We start from the raw sequence: 14,555 nt of genomic DNA, 5'->3' as shown, positions 1-14,555 counted from the left end.
GGTATAGAAAACAAAAAGTGGACAGTGTATGATCAGAAACAATAACAATTTTTTGGCACCGAAGGCTACACACTTTTTCCAATATCAAAGTTACGAGGAAATTCGAGAAGCTACAAGTCTCTAAATAGTGCACAGTTAGCAACTAAATTTGTTATGAATAAGAATAAAAATCCGAATTGAGGGAGTAGAACGGGTAAAATCCAGGCTACATATGTTCTTGGCTAGCTAAGGTCAAGAAGTTAAAAAGGGGAAAGGATGTGGTCAAATGTGTGGCAGTGAAATCGTATAAGGTTGTTAGGAATGAGGAGATAGGAGTAGTTAGTTGCTGTCGTTGTGGTGAAAGAGATGGCTGTTATAAATATTTAATAGGGATGGGTAAAATCAAAAACTAACAGACCTCGAGGTATTAATTTCTTAGTGGATAGCTGGTGCTGTTACTGTTGGCTGCTGGCAGTGGTTCCCAACCAATTTTTGGCCATGCCCCATCGAATCATTTCTAAAATCCTGATGCCCCCTTGTGATATTTAATTTTTGTTATTCAAAATTTGGTTAATGTTTACAATATTACCTGGAAACAAAATAAAGAAAAAATAGTGCAACGAATGTAAAAAAAAAATGCGCGGAAAGCAACGGGGGAAGGGACTTCGGAAAATTCACAAGATCCGAGTTTTTCCGTCATAACTTTTAGGAAAATGTTTTTTTTTTAATGAAATTTTATATAAATACCATTCAACCGGCATAGATTACTATCATAAAGAAATGTGTGGGAAAATCTTTCCCGAGGTGTGAGGAGAGGACTTCGGAAAATTCACAAGATCCGAGGTTTTTGCCCATAACTTGGTGACTGTTTATCGTAGAAAGCGGGTATAAATCCAAATTTTAAATATTCGTCTGAATATTGACGAATTTTTTTACTTGTACGAATCGGCATAACTACAAATTTCTGCACCCCCGACTTTGGATGATCATAACTTTCAGAAAAATGGATATTTTTAATGAAATTGTATATAAATATGTGTTATATCATGTAGATTCCGAATATATAAAATTTTGGGGGGTTGGGAAAGTATTTTAGGAGTGGTTGGAGTGGGGAATTTCGAAAAATTCACCGGAGTCCACTTCAATTCGTTTTAACTTTCAAGAAAATGGATATTTTTTAATGAAATTCTCTACAAATATACCTCGGACTATGTAGATTCCGAGCATATAGAAATTTCAGGGGGAAACAATTGGGGGCTATTTTTTGAGAACTGTTCCCCACTCGCAGGTGTTTCTGAACAAGTTCATATTTGTTTCATTTTCTCCGTTTTGTGCGTTTGTGCATCCGTAGATTTCTAACACACACACACACACACATATATATATATATATATATATATATATATATATATATGTGTGTGTGTGTGTGTGTATGTATATACTAGCAGCTAAGCCCAGTTTCACCCTGTCGGTTTGGATGATGTGGCGGTAAAACCAGCTCTGTGTAAGCATTCGACTTGTTTGGGCACGCTTACGTTAATAAAGACAATTTTAGAATGACTTTTTTTCTGTCAAAACACTAAAAATAACTGACCAACAAAAAAAACAACCAAGATTCAACCAAATCAAAAAATAAATCCAAATACTAAGTGAACAAAGATATACCATCCCACTTGGTCTGCGTCACAGTAAATATGCACACACGTACATACACTTAACACCCGTAGTACCAGCGCCAACTATCCATTAAGAAATGAATACTTCGGGATCTATTAGTCTTTATTGCATCGGTTACTAAAGAAGCAACCTCACCAAGCTTACTTGGTGTGGAGGATTTTAGACACCCTGCAAATGGGAAACAAGGCTTGAGAAAAGACAGACGAACTCAAGGGAGTCAGTAAAGTGGCTGTGAAATAATGTGTACAAGCGCAGGCGTGGTTGTGTGGTTAGAAGCTTACTTCCTAGCCACACGGTTTCAGTCCTACTGCATGGCACCTTTGGCAAATGTCTTCTACTATAACTCCGGGCCGCGAAATATTTTTCCCACGAAAGTTCCGGACCCCAGTTATGAACTCATTTGTATACAACCAATCAGAGCTCAACTATCAAACTAATTTATGAGCGCATAACAAGTGATGGGCTATGAGATAAGGTCACTCGGGTAAGGAGTGACCATGCTTCTTTTCACTTTTAAGAATGCTTGTTGTTCTTGTTCTTGTTTCAACCATAGTTGCCTCTGCGTAGTTATTTGTGTTGTTGTAAAACAGTATGGGGAGAGGGTTGCTAGCGCATCACCCTCTTCCCACATTTTGTCCATCCATATCTTTACCATATTGGTCCCTAACAAAATCCGATAATAGGTATAGATGCAAATCTAATTACTTGTCTCCTTCTAAAATCTGGCATAACTTGGCGATCCGTCAACTTACAATTTGAATGTCAACCTTTGTTAACTTGACAACAAGGTCAAGGTGAGCTCTGATTGGCTGTATGCAAATGAGTTCAATACTGGGTCCGGAACTCTCGTGGGGAAATAAATTTCGCCTTCAGGCCGGTCAAAACTTTGTGAGAGGATTTAGTAGATGGAACAACCGGTATTTGTATGTAAGCACAGTTACCTCCCTTGCTTGGCAGTTGTTTAAAACAGCTCACCACTAGAAGGCGCAAGCAGCGTTAAGGCTCGGATACTAAGCCCTGGCACTTCCTCTTTCGCATCAAGACGCCGGAGAGCAAAAACATGACCTAGCTATCTCTCACATAACCACGGCAACGAGCACATGAGTTTACGCAGAAGATGAACATGATCCTTTCATCAGACTTTCTCTATTATTATTCAATTTGTATACATCTGAGATCGAGAGTAAAGGTATTTAAAGTTGCAGTTTGTTCTATGAATTCTTTGTACTGTGTTTCTTTTTCGAATGACATGTTACAGCCTTCTGAACAGAGTCATCATTAGCTGGCTTCACAGCCTGAGAAGATCACCATCAAAAATGGTAACCATGACGTTCAAAATCACAATTCCTTCTAAAATGGTGAGCCTCGGACGAATTTCTGACCTGTGGATATGCATTCCTTTTTCTACTTCTCGACCTCGTCTACGTGATCAATCCGCCATTCATTGTATAAGGATATACTACGGATGTCTCTCTCGTCGCCATATCGTCTTCTCCATCAAAAACAATTTGGCGCCATTTACAGACGGGAACTACATATCATTTTTACCTCGTGTTGTAACTGAATTTACAGCTTCGTCCTTCGAAGACAGCTTCCTAGGGGAATTTTCTTCTTGCGTGTAAAAAGAAGAAGATTTTATCTGGAATTCACAGGGATAACAATTTTTCCTACGTGCCAGGTATGAGTTTCTTTCTCTCTCTCTCTCTCAACCCTACCCGGATTATCCATGTGTTGGCCATTGATTTGTTCTTCATCCGTTGGCAAGGGCTTATCCCATTTCATCCTCTGCTGCTGAAAAAATTCCTAGTTCGATGCTCGTCGTGTCTTCATTCAACTAGGGTGTTATGACTGCCATTTCTAATGGTGTTTCCTTCAACCAGCTTGTTCTTCGTGGCGTTCCGTTTCCTATTATAGTCTAAAGAAGAGTCATTTTCCTTTGCTTCAATTTCACGGAAATGCTAAGATGTTGTTTTCACAATCGGAATCGTTTTTCAATTTCTTCTAATATTCAGCCGGCTCAGAGCAAACCCCACATTGCACTTACGGGCATTCCTTTTCCTCTCGCACTTTCAGTTCGCGATATGATAATAGGAACTCCATCGGACATGACGTATGAATCTTTCAAAACTGAGGTTCTCAGACGTAACTCTCCTTCGGATGAAAGTAAATTTCGCACACTCTTGCAAACCCCCACCGAGTTTTTGCAACGGATCCGGGAGTTGACCGATAGTTCACATGAGGGGCAGTCATTCGTCAAACAGTTATTTTTTTCAAGGATGCCTTCCAATGTCCAATCGATTTTAGCTCCCATGATGGAACATACGGTCCTTGAACAACTCGCCGCCTCCGCAGACAGAATTATGGAATTCTCTGGCACCCCATCATCCGCCGACAACGTCGTCGCAGTCGCTTCTTCGTCTTCTTCGCGAGCTTGCACTTTTTCTGCTCCGGACGACGCACAATCCTCCGAAACCCTACGGGCCATTAGAGAACTGACCCGTCAGGTTTCACGCATGTACAAGAACCGTTCGTCTTCACGGAATTATTCTGCAGGGAGGACCAGGCGCCGCTCTTTCTCGCGCTGACGCACACTTCCTGCTCCACCACTTTGTTGGTACCATAGGCAATTCAAGGACCTGGCTGAAAAGTGTACACAGCCCTGTTCTTACTCTTCTCAGGGAAACTAGGCCGGGAGGCACTGGGCACGTCAGTCGTCTCCCCCAGTGATTCGCCTCACCGCGCATTATTTATCCGAGATGCTATTTATTCAAAGTCCTTTGTGGTGGACACGGGAGCTAGCGTAAGTATCTGACCTCGAAAGTTTACTTCCACCAATCTTGGCCTTTCTGACATATCTCTCTACGCGGTGAATCACTCCCTCATTAAAACCTACTGACAAATCTCTCTTACCCTGAATTTCTCACTCCGTAGGGATTTCAAGTGGATTTTCGTCTTTCCGGACCTGCCCTATCCCATCCTTGGTGCTGATTTTTTACATCACTATGCGGACGTTAGAGAACACCGGCTTATTGATGATACTAACCTCGCTCGCTTGCATGTTAATTTCACTACCGAGCTCTTCCGTTGATCGGATCAACTGGAACCATAATTGTTGTAACCGACAGTGCGCCAATTTTTTTTTTTTGGCCGCCATGCTGGGTATGATGTTTTATGGCCTGGACCAGTGGTTCCCAACCTGGGGTCCACGGACTCCTGGTGGTCCGCAAAGGTAGTACTGGAAGTCCGTGAACTAAATTCAAAATTTCATAAATATGTATGTGTGTGTGTATGTATATATATATATATATATATATATATATATATATATTGTTGGCATCTTTTTGTCTCGAGAGACAATGGAGTTGTGCATAAACTAATCCAGTCTCGTTTTTACATTGCATGTTCTCTCCAGTTTCATCTCCAGTTTTGCGTAGGACTGGGCTAGACGTAAGAAAATCCTGGGTAGCCCAGTCGTCAGGATTCCTCTCTTGACCTTGCTGAAGTAGTCCAAAGGAGTGCAGAGCATTACGTTTGGCACGAGCTTGGTTGCAGGAGCTGCCGGAAGAGTGTCGAGTCGAACACTAAACCACCTACGGGGCTCCACTCCGGATTTCTTTGAAGGTTGTCTCCTTTCCGTAACCCTGGATAGGGGCCCATACCGGGTACTGTCAGCCGGAGCCAGCTCAGCCCGGGACTCGTGTCAGGCAGGGTCGTCACTCCCTGAAGTAGTGAAGAAAATTGCTATTCACTACCTTATATATATATATATATATATATATATATATATATATACATATATATATATATATATATATATATATATATATATATATATATATATATATATATATATATATATATATATATATATATATATATAGGCTGTGTGGTAAGTAGCTTGCTTACCAACCACATGGTTCCGGGTTCAGTCCCACTGCGTGGCACCTTGGGCAAGTGTCTTCTACTATAGCCTCGGGCCGACCAAAGCCTTGTGAGTGGATTTGGTAGACGGAAACTGAAAGAAGCCCGTCGTATATATGTATATATATATGTGTGTGTGTCGGTGTTTGTCCCCCCACCATCGCTTGACAACTGATGGTGGGGTGCTTACGTCCCCGTAACTTAGCGGTTCGACAAAAGAGACCGATAGAATAAGTACTAGGCTTCCAAAGAATAAGTCCTGGGGTCGATTTGCTCGACTAAAGGCGGTGCTCCAGCATGGCCGCAGTCAAATGACTGAAACAAGTAAAAGATATATATATATATATATATATATATATATATATATATATATATATACACACACACACACACACAAGAATAAGCATAGTAAAAGGGGTCCGTGGGAAAACTCATTTGAATAAAGGGGCTGGAAACCGCTGGCCTAAACACAGGCATCGAGTACAATACTGCAAGGTTTGGAGATCCCTTCAGCCACTTTTAACAATCTCCCGCATTCTCACACAAGCTCAGTCATGTTGACTTTACCTTGCCAATGGGTATATTAGGTGGAAACGAGACAATGTGTTTGATGTGCGTACAGCTCCTTAGTTAAAAAAAAAAACTTGCGTTAGTCCAGCAACGTATCTGGTAAGACTGCGTGATACACAAGTGACACATCACCAACAGAGAGTCAAATAATAGTCTTGTTGTAGTGGGTGGAGGATTCCTCACATCTGCGACAATGAGATACAGTCATTTCCGTAGTTTCAAGTGGACGGAAGTTGTAGTATACGTGCGTGCGCTCACACGTGTACATGCACACAAACACACATACATACATACATACATACATACATACATACATATCTATTCATGAATCTTGTTTATCGTAGTCACTGGACAGCGTCTGTGCTGGGATACTGCTCCAAACACTCAACCTTAGCACTTATTTTAAATATGGTATTATCTTGCTCGTTTTCTTCCTTTTGTGGGTGGATGGGGCAGAGCTGCCAATTACGGCGACGTAACAGTTAATCAACATCGGAGGTCACCAATTAAAACGATCATGTGTAATGTACCGAATAAATGAGTGAAGAACAATAATAATTGCTTGTTGAGATGGTCTTTTATTTATATCATTATTACTATCGTTACAATGTAGAAGACAACTTCTTATAGCTGTAGCTGTACACAAATTGATTTTAGCTCTACAGTATGGTAGTTAGCTTCGTCTAGTGTGAGTGATTACTAAAGAGAGGAAGGACAAGAAGAGAGGGTAAAAGCTGTGTAAGCTCTTTCATAAAGATACTTCTCTATCGGTGCCGAAAAGAAAGAATAAAGAAGATGCTTTCTGACCAGAGGCCAAGAACCTAGGAGAGTGAAAATGATTGGATTTGCATATTTATATTCTTCCTAACCAAACTTGGTCTGTCTAAAATAAAGAGTTTTTCTTCTGTATCGGTTTTGTAACATGTTTGGCTCGTGGAAAGCTAAGAGGTCGATTATTTCCCAGTGCAACAAGTGAGAACAATAAGCAGAAGACTTGTAGGAAAATATAGATTCGGCTTCGAATCCTGGCTTAGCAATTCGAAAACTATCCGTTACATCTGTATTCAATAACAGGGTTTTTTTTCCATATTTATTTCAGGACAGTTTTTGTTTTTCAAATGTTGTATTGTTTTTGCGACAACGTCGTGTCACAAACGGAGGTAGTACCTTGATGCCATTTTGGGTCAGTGACTAATCCCATGTATGATGTCTTCTACAGAAATATGACATAATCTACATTTTTGATCGCATCTGGAGCTCCAAGGGCTTCGCTGCTGCTTGTAGTATCTCCTGTTCTTGAATTGCAAATGCATAGCCTTCGGATTGTGATGTGATGTAGCAGTTACGAGTCAACGAGAGGCTACGTTTCATGTCGATATTACTGTCTCCTTGAAGTTTTCGGGAAACATACCCATGCATAGACTTTTTCGAACCGCTGAGCTTTTTATATCAAAGTCTTCTTTGAGTATGTGTGTTTCTATCATTAACATGAACATAACCAGCAACAGCAATATATAGTATGAAGAAGATAAGTAAATCTATTTCAAATAAAAACATATAATGTGGTATCCTAGGGTATTTTAAAAGTTGAATGAAACGTCTTTGATCTTAAGTCTATGAGGATTGACTTCAGATTAAGCAGCCACAACAATACAATTAGCAAGAACAATATGATCGCTACACCACCAATAATATCTGCCCACCATCACTAACATCTAAATCAATGCAACCCACATCATCACCACTACCAACTCACTAACTTTTGAAGATATCTATATGAACAGCTTTCTAGGTAATTAATCACCGCTCAGTTTAAGATGTCTGGAAAGAAGCTCTCAAACAGACCTGAAGGTAGTAGTGCGAAAAGGAACCGTGAAGGGATTACACTTGATGTTTTAAAAAGGCTTGATGCGGAAATAAAACGAAGTTTGCCAAAACATGAAATCTTGCAACGTCTACAGTGGGAACAATATGTGACAACAGAAAGAAAATCATACCAAGTGCTCGAGAAGCTACTCCGTTAACTGTCCGGACTTCATTTTACCATAGATCTAATATAATGCTTAAAATAGAAAGACTCTTGGGTGCATAGATCGTGGATTAGAATCGGCGTAATGTGCCGATAAACATGATGGTAATTCACAAGAGAGCCAAAAGTTTATGTGATTAATTGCATAAAAAGGAAGGCGAAACTTCTAATGAAAACCTCATTTTGGCTTGTGTAAGCTGATTTGAAAAGCTTAAGAAGCGCATGAATTTGCACGACATAAAAGTGATTGGTGAAATTGCGAGCGCTGATACAGTGGCTGTTAATAATTATCCTGAACAGCTGAAGAAAATTATTCTTGAAAGGGGTTACACACCACAACAAGTATACAATGTTGACGAGTCTGCTTTTTTTTTCCAGAAGCGTACACCTACTATAACTTTATTTCTCGAAAAGAAATATCAGCATCAGGATTTAAAGCTTCCAAAAATCGTCTGACACTTCTTTGAAGAGGAAATGCCGCTGGTGATATGAAATTAAAGCCCCTACATGTGTATAACTCCGAAAATCTAAGCACGAAGATTAATCTACCACATGGATGACTAAGAGCCTTTTCAAAGAGTGGTTTACAAACGTTTTTTTGTCCAGAGGTAGAAATGTGCAATGCCAGACACATTTCCAACAAAACATTGTTTCTTTTAGATAATGCACCGAGCCAGCGAATTTAGATGACCTTTCTGAAATGTGAGAGTGCAATATACCCCGCAGAATACAACTTCTTTGCTCCAGCCAATGGATCAAAATGTGATAAGCTAACTTCAAGGCATATTATACGAGAACTTTCAAAACCTTATGAAAGCAATTGACAGGGAGGATAAACCTATAGTTAGAGATTTCTAGAAGGAATTCAACACAATGGATGCTGTGGGTAATATATCTGAGTCATGAGATGAAATGAAACCTTCAACTTTGAATAATGCTTGGGAAAAATATATGGTCACACTGTATCTGTGACATTACAAGTTTTTTTCAAGCAGAAAGTTTACATCAAATTCGGAATGGTATGGTGACACATGTGAAGGATGTAGGATTTGAAGAAGTCATAGAGGATAATGTGACTTTGCTGCTAGAGTCCCAGAGAGAAAGTTTATCTAACGAGAGGCTGATGCTGTTAGAAAAAGAACAAGCTGAGAATATAGATGATAGAACGGAAGTTCCAACAACAGCACTTTAATTGGCTACAAAAAATATTGTTAAAGAGTTGGCACTTACAGAGGAAGGTCTGCAGGTTTTTGCTGATAATCATCCTAATCGTGTATGTATCATAAAAATTATAAGAGACGTTTACAATAAGCTCACTTTCTGCACTGAGCTGTACAAAGAGATGATGTGCTATAGACAACAACTTTGGATAAGTTCTTCGCCCCTCAACCTGATGTTCGTGATAATAAACTATAAGATAGTGAATATTGTCCCTCATCCTCCTAGTAACGCTCATTCCACCACCAACCCTCACACAGTAGTCAACATCTTTTGTGGTAAGAACCTACTCTTACGATATTATCATTCTCGTTATTTCTCTAATTTATTCCTCTTACAAGCTTTTGTTTTTATGTATCCTTATTGTACCGTACCGTGTATATTTAGAAATAGTTATTTTCATGTATAAATGTAATCATGTTGCTTGTTCTCTGTTGTTTTTCATTTATTTGTTTATTTATTTATTTATTGTTTTGTCCGTAGGAACGTAATCACACTTGATAATATGAAAATCAATGGAAAATTAATTTCGCATTACGACCGGATTTCCATAAACGCTTTATTTCTTCTGTAAAGTGAGTGATGCTCACTTCATCTGGTCTATACAATTAAATCAAAAATCAAGCCCTCAAGGTTGCACATTGGTACGAACACTACACCCATTGTACTGCACTCAATAGACTGAAACGGCTGCAGTGAACCAGAATCTATTTTGTTATTTGTTTGGTCTTTATTCAGTCTTATCATTATATATTTTTTATCTGTATGTTCCTTTCTCAAAGCTCTTTCCTTACATCCTGTGACCTCTTCAACTACTCTTTGTCCCACGTGTCTCCTCTTGTTCTGCTTAAGTAAAGACCAAACATATAGTTCGTGTGTTTAGTTGGTAAAATATGACCATCCCCAATAATAATAATATATATATATATATATATGTACATACATATACATATATATTTTCATACATATATGCGCGCGCGCGCACACACACACACATGCATACATACATACGTACACACATACAACATAGCACCGTCAGATCAGGTGTGCAGGTGTAGAGGACCGTTTAAGAATGCCATTTTGAACGTTTTCTTTTACCACTATGACGACTCTTTTAACCTAAATCAGTAACTAGTTTATTTATCCTGTGATAAATAAGAGAAACACCTTTGACTTCTAACATAACGTTATTCAAACTGGAACACAAAATATATATTAAACCATGTGGAATTTTATTTGTACGATCACAGCTGATGTTGGTAACACTGCCAACACCTATATCCAATGCAAGTAGTACTGCGACACCTGCAAGTTATTTAAGACGATGTGAGTACCATGCTCACTTCATCTGGTCTATACAATTTGTAGTGGCGCGTGTGGCCGCCATCTTGGGAAGTGCCATTGCACATGTGCAAGGGACTTACCGTCAGCGGAAGTACCCGAGCACGCATGCGCAATGCAACAGGTGGAGAAAAAGCAATAGCGTTCGATCTCTTTCTCTCTCTAGCAGCGGTGGCGACAACACGTATCTCTCAGCTCGATACCGACGTGTGGTCGAAGCTTCCTTGGTATTCTAGCGGCATGCCTGTTCACCCAGGAACGAAACGGCTCTACACCAACCTAGAATAAATTATTGATCTGTTGTTACCGTTATCCCTCGTGTTGTTGTATTTCTGGATTTAATGATTAATATAAGAACTGGGGAGAGATGGCCGAGCCGTCATATCTCATCCAATTCTTATAACTGGTACCCCCGACGTGATAACGGAATTATCTCTCAAACAACTCGTAAAAAAAAAATGAAGAGACGACGAAAAAAACAACACAAGAGACGAGGGAATGGAACAATCCAACCAACTGCAACAGTTTTCTTACCCCGGAGAAAATACCATACAGCCTGGAAACTGAACCATCAACTACTATGACACGAGCCGTCGCTTATTTCTCTCACCTACGTGTTTTTTTTTTTTTTTCAACACCAATTGAGACCGAGAAAAGAACAAACGAGTGAACAGTGATTTCTCTTTTCGCCTGACTCCACATGGCTTGAAAAACAGAAAAAAAACAAACAAACAACGTTGCTTCCATCTATTGTCTTACAGGACAACACACAGAGAAAAAAATACTAGACACACCCACATACATAAAAAATTTTGCCTGTATTGTTTATTTCCTTGCAGCAACGACGTAAGGTTGGTCAACAATATTTTTTTCTACAGACAGTACAAAGCAACACCTTCTGAGGTCTAGCCGCTGACCACAGAGCACACAGCCAGTTCCAGCGACGACACGAGACCCAACACTTCGTTCAGCAGCTTACGGACCTCCAGCTTCTTAGGGTCAACACCAATTTCTTGCTACGTACACAGCAACCAACAGCACTCGCACAGGTTCTATCTCAACACTGTTTGTGAATTATTTCACCATGGTTAACAGCGAATACAACCTGCGAGAACTCCTGTATCAAGTAACCGGCAGCAGCATTGAAGCCACAACCTCTCACGACATGTGTCTCTCCTCCGGCTCTATTACGCGGCCTCGACTTCTTGTTACAGCATCTCAACTACTGTGTACCTTAGTTGTGTACTGTGTACGAGCTGATATTTACCATCCTTGTGTCTGGACTTTCTGTCAATGTCCTTAGAGACTCCTTTCTATGCTCTGTATTTCTCGCACTCCAAAGTTCTTCAAGGTCGACGCTAATGGTCGTACAGAGATTGTGTCTATCGACCGTCTGAAAAAAGCGTACCTTGACAAACCCTCAACTTCCGTGGACGACGTGCCCGTTTTTCAAACACCGCACACACCACTGTCAACATCATTACCACCACACACACCACTGTCAACATCTTTACCAATGCATACACCAACATCAATACCATCACAAACACACACACCAGAAACCACTCTACCTTCGTCGTTGCGACAAAACTCAAGTGACCCTTATGTCACTAGATCTGGCCGGACAGTGCATTGACCAAAGAAACTTTCCAAAACAATATACATTTGACATTTTTTGTGCCGCCGGCATTTCATTTCTCTGTACAAACAAACATTGTTTTTCTTCCATTTCTGTGCACAGTAACGTGCTTAAAGAAAATATGTACACATTACATATTGTTTCAATCTTTGCATGCACATTTGCTCACGCCAACACTTTCGTTGCAACTTTCTTTCACACAGACCCTTTATCTCTAGGTCTGGCTGAACTTTTCATGTTGAACAGAACTTTTTTCTTACTCACATCGTGTCGGATGCAAAAGTTTTGCTTCCATTATTGCATCCGACACACCATTGCTTTGCAAATTTATTGAGCTTGTCATTCTTTGTTTTAACAAAACAATTTTGTTTTTTCATTGTATAATTTTAGCCATGTTTTCTGGGTTCGGCGGCCATCTTGTTTCCGCGCCCTCTACAATCTTTCCTTGTTTCGTGCTATGCACTCGGGGGGGGGGGAGACATTGTAGTAGCGCGTGTGGCCGCCATCTTGGGAAGTGCCATTGCGCATGTGCAAGGACTTGCCGTCAGCGGAAGTACCCGAGCACGCATGCGCAATGCAACAGGTGGAGAAAAAGCAATAGCGTTCGATCTCTTTCTCTCTCTAGCAGCGGTGGCGACAACATGTATCTCTCAGCTCGATACCGACGTGTGGTCGAAGCTTCCTTGGTATTCTAGCGGCATGCCTGTTCACCCAGGAACGAAACGGCTCTACACCAACCTAGAATAAATTATTGATCTGCTGTTACTGTTATCCCTCGTGTTGTTGTATTTCTGGATTTAATGATTAATATAAGAACTGGGGAGAGACGGCCGAGCCGTCATATCTCATCCAATTCTTATAAATTAAATCAAGATCTTCAGTGCAATGAAAAGTCCGAGATGATCCTTCTGTCTGCAATATGAAGCGACTAAAAAATACCATCCACCCAAACTTAAATCATTTTACGGCGAACAGCTTCAGTAACAAACATCTTTCTTATCACGAAAATAGTTGTCTCAAAACACTGAGAACAGGCTGAAACCTTCAATAGAAGAAATGGAAGATAAACAAACTGTTGCCGCCATCATTAAATTCTCGTATATCTCCACATTTAAACAATTCGACACTGAAGGGACAACGATGGAATATATTGAACTTAAGAGCATTTTGAAACAATGGTTTCACTTTTTCTAAATCATCGTTGTGCTAACTGCCTTCATGTTAAAAGTAACTGATGATGTTGCTGGAAAGAACATGGAATCATATGATGCTAATTTTCTGGACAATTCATACCTTCCCATAAACAGCTAAAGAACACCTACGAGAAGCCTGAAGCGCACGAGCTAATGAAATTACTTAACGGAAGCAATTTAGGCGATAAAAAAATACTGGAAGAAAACATCAACAATCTGCGTTGCCATTTTGAACAGCTATAACAGAAATAGAAAGAGAATAGTGTTTAGCAGATGAAAGTGTTGTCAAGAATTGGTAAGGAAAAAAGGCGAAATTAGAGATAGAGAGGTGGGGGGGGGGCGAAACAGTAATGGTCACAAGGAAATTAAGGAATGTTATATAGAGATATAGGCACAAGTACAGACTCACACGTGATATATTAAGAACTATAATAGTTTGTTATTGAAGTGATGGAGTTATAGAGATGTTCTTTAATGAGTGTGCAGGGGTGACTGTGGTGGAAGGAAGTAGACAAATGGCAAACAATGTAGCTTTTTTTCTTCTTGAAGAACAAAAATTTATCTTTTTTAAATCTCAATTATCAAATGTATGTGTTTTAGTGTAATTGTCTTCTGATACACAACAATAATATCTGATTTTTTTATATTCTTTGACTTCATAAAATATAGAAGAATGACAGATAAAGCAAGATAGCAAAAGAATAAAAAGACATTGAGCATGGATATTGGAAATGGTAAGACAAGAGAGGAGGAATGAATCTCTAAAAATAAGCACAAGGGCAACAGCAGAGAACAGAAAATAAGAGAAAGCAAATGGGTATTTATAACAAATGAGGAAGAAAGAGTTGAAGAGCAAGATAAACTTACTATAATATCTTTTCTACTATAGGTGCAAAGCCTGAAATTATAGGAGAGGGGGAGGGTTAGTTGATTTCATCAACTCCAGTACTCAACTTTCGATCAACCTCAAAAGGATGAAAGGCAAAGT

The sequence above is a fragment of the Octopus bimaculoides genome, chromosome 20, assembly GCF_046866305.1.
Source record: "Octopus bimaculoides isolate indiv1 chromosome 20, ASM4686630v1, whole genome shotgun sequence".
Lineage (NCBI taxonomy): Eukaryota > Metazoa > Mollusca > Cephalopoda > Octopoda > Octopodidae > Octopus > Octopus bimaculoides.
Note: the sequence above shows the minus strand (reverse complement) of the source record.